We start from the raw sequence: 3,039 nt of genomic DNA, 5'->3' as shown, positions 1-3,039 counted from the left end.
TAGCAGTTAGTGGATTTCCTGGCAACAGGAGTCTCTGCTCTTTAGTTATAGGATGACTAATATTGGAGTTGAATACATATCTAATAAGTTTTATTTTCCATTAATTGCATAGCTATTAGAATTTATTAATCAGTCGCACCATAATATCAAAATGCCTATGTAATTATATTATTAAGTTAAGTTACTGTTTTACATTTCCATTCTTTATGTTATCTATTTATTTATTTTAACCCGGAAGTTATCGTCCAACTCGGTTTTTTTCCGGATTAATCCAAGATGGCCGCGTCCTTGTGATTTACGATACATGTACAGTCAAGCTCCCCCCAAAAATTAAACATGCAAATAAAAGAAGTAATAAAGTGGAATGTACGGGTGTCTATGCTGTATGCTTTCGGAATATGGACAATGCTTGGCACATACGGATATTATCAGTACATGGGGCGCAATGAAGAAAAGCCTGGTAGGCTATTCGCTTCACAGCAGCTCAGCTAACGTTAGCTAACTAACTAGCTATCAGTCACAACTTGCCTAGGTAGCTATTTATCTAAATATCAATGCCGTAGCTACAGATCACATTATATTATGGACTGTTGTTGAACTAAGCTGCTAATGATTTCTAATGGAAGTGCTTCCAAAGGTTGACAATATTACATGTTCTTGACCTTGTAATTGTTGATAAGCTCAAGCTAGACTTGTATCAGCATTCAGCACAAATGTAACGTTACCTTTACAAAATTGCATGTTTCGAAAATTCTGTGTTTCGTCATCTTATCATCCTGCAGTCAAAGAGAAGGAGGAACTACCTCCAAATCCTAGAGAAGTGACTATCCAGAGTGCACACATGAAAACCACCATCGTCTACAAGGAAAACTTTGTTCCTTATTCTACAAGGGTCTACAATTTTGTCAGCTCGCTCAGTCGGGACTCTGCATCTGCTGACAACCAAGACAATACAAAGTAATGGTGAAAAAGTGTAAGCTGACGTGAACTGATGCCATTGCCTGCCTAGGCTACCACATTTGAGATGTGTGTAGCAAAATACTTAGGAATTAACACTGTAAATTGTACATTGAATATATCTCTGTGTAAAATACACTGACTGAAATTATTTGTCACTTGTACAATGAATTGAAATACCACAGTATCCCTCTGTTTGAGAACCCCTCTGCAAGCCTAGAAACACTCTCTACCTACACTGCACACGTTCTCAATGCAAAGTGTAGACAACCTCTGACTGTTGACCTTCAAGATGTGGCAGTGATAACCTGTCCTGTGCATTGCTGCTGTATTACATTCAGTCCAATCCGAGAGTGTCTGACAGCTGGCCTATGCATGATTTTCATCACTTCAAGATAAATCAATAAAACTTCTGTCAAATAAACTTAATTTGTAAATGAGGTGCAACTGCTAGTTAAGTGTTTGCTGTCGTCTGTATTGATCACAGTAATGTAATATCCATTTATCTGAGGATGTCCAGTGAGAATGGCAGAATGGTGAACTTACTAAATGACTGAGAGCTTGACTGTGTGATATTAGGTTGCTTCTTGTGTAAATATTTTCCGTCTGGATTTAATGATTTGTATGTTTGCCTGTTATGACCTGTGGATTGTGTCTGAATTATAAAATTGGGGGAGAACCACTCACCACTTTTTAGTTGGAGGCAACTGTTAGCAGTAAAATATTTGACAGTTGAAAACGTTATGATGTGAAGAGGGAATTCAACAACTCTTGGAAGGTAGTGAAAGTCGATTTTTTTTAAAAGACTGGATAAAATCAACATGTCTCTGCCTTTAGCTCAGTCAGCTCTTCTCTGTCCATTTCTTAACGCTTGATTGGATTGGTTTTACAGAGGGTAAAATGTTGGAGGCTTTAGAAAAATAAATAGAAATGCATTTTCAAAACGGCCACGTATGGATTCAGTGACCAATGACAATCTAGATATGAAACAAAATGTTGGTTCTCATGTAATTGGTTTTACATTCCCTAAACCATTTGAAATATATAAAAGCCTTCATCAATTTTTCATCTGACTATAAAACTAACCCGAGCACGAAGCAGTGGCTACACTATGCCGCTATTCAAATGTGATGATAGATCCTTGCAATGCTTTATTATGGTAAAATGTTTTTCACCCCACCCTGGTGTTATTGATGCTTTCTCTGAACTGATGGCTTCTATGGTTGTGGCTAAATGGAGTACAGCGCCATCTAGTTGTCACGTTGGGACAACTAGCTAACCCTAACCTTGACCTAATTCTCCTTACCTGCTGCATAGGTTATCCTAACTTGCTGTGTTAGTTCTACTTACCTGTTGTGTTAGTTCTCCTAACCTGCTTTGTTAGTTTTCCTAACCTGCTGTGTTAGTTTTCCTTGCCTGCTGCATTAGTTCTCCTTGGCTGCTGTGTTAGTTCTCCTTACCTGCTGCGTGAGATCTTACTTGCCACGTTTGTTTTCCTAACCTGCTGCGTTAGTTCTCCTTGCCTGCTGCGTTAGTTCTCCTTACCTGCTGTGTTAGTTCTCCTTAACTGCTGCGTTAGTTTTCCTTGCCTGCTGCGTTAGTTCCCCTTACCTGCTGCGTTAGTTCCCCTAACCTGCTGCGTTAGTTCCCCTAGCCTGCTGTGTTAGTTCTCCTTGCCTGCTGCGTTAGTTCTCTTTGCCTGCTGCGTTAGTTCTCCTTACCTGCTGCGTTAGTTCTCTTTGCCTGCTGCGTTAGTTCTCCTTACCTGCTGCGTTAGTTCCCCTTACCTGCTGCGTTAGTTCCCCTAGCCTGCTGTGTTAGTTCTCCTTGCCTGCTGCGTTAGTTCTCTTTGCCTGCTGCGTTAGTTCTCCTTACCTGCTGCGTTAGTTCTCTTTGCCTGCTGCGTTAGTTCTCCTTGCCTGCTGCGTTAGTTCTCCTTGCCTGCTGCGTTAGTTCTCCTTACCTGCTGCGTTAGTTCTCCTTACCTTTGGTGTTAGTTCTCCTTACCTGCTGCGTTAGTTCTCTTTGCCTGCTGCGTTAGTTCTCTTTGCCTGCTGCGTTAGTTCTCCTTGCCTGCTGCGT

At 40.7% G+C, this 3,039-nt stretch overlaps 1 long non-coding RNA gene across 1 annotated transcript; it reads left to right on the top strand.

Annotated features, from left to right (window-relative positions):
• Positions 1-251: 251 nt before the first annotated feature.
• LOC115178353 (uncharacterized) lies at positions 252-1,633 on the top strand. The gene is made up of 2 exons (XR_003872608.1): positions 252-460; positions 783-1,633. It is a non-coding gene; the product is annotated as an uncharacterized LOC115178353 (long non-coding RNA).
• The last annotated feature ends 1,406 nt before the right edge of the window (positions 1,634-3,039 follow it).

This window comes from Salmo trutta, chromosome 38 (assembly GCF_901001165.1).
Source record: "Salmo trutta chromosome 38, fSalTru1.1, whole genome shotgun sequence".
Lineage (NCBI taxonomy): Eukaryota > Metazoa > Chordata > Actinopteri > Salmoniformes > Salmonidae > Salmo > Salmo trutta.
The sequence above is the reverse complement of the archived record's forward strand: the minus strand, read 5'-3'. Positions and strand labels throughout refer to the sequence as shown.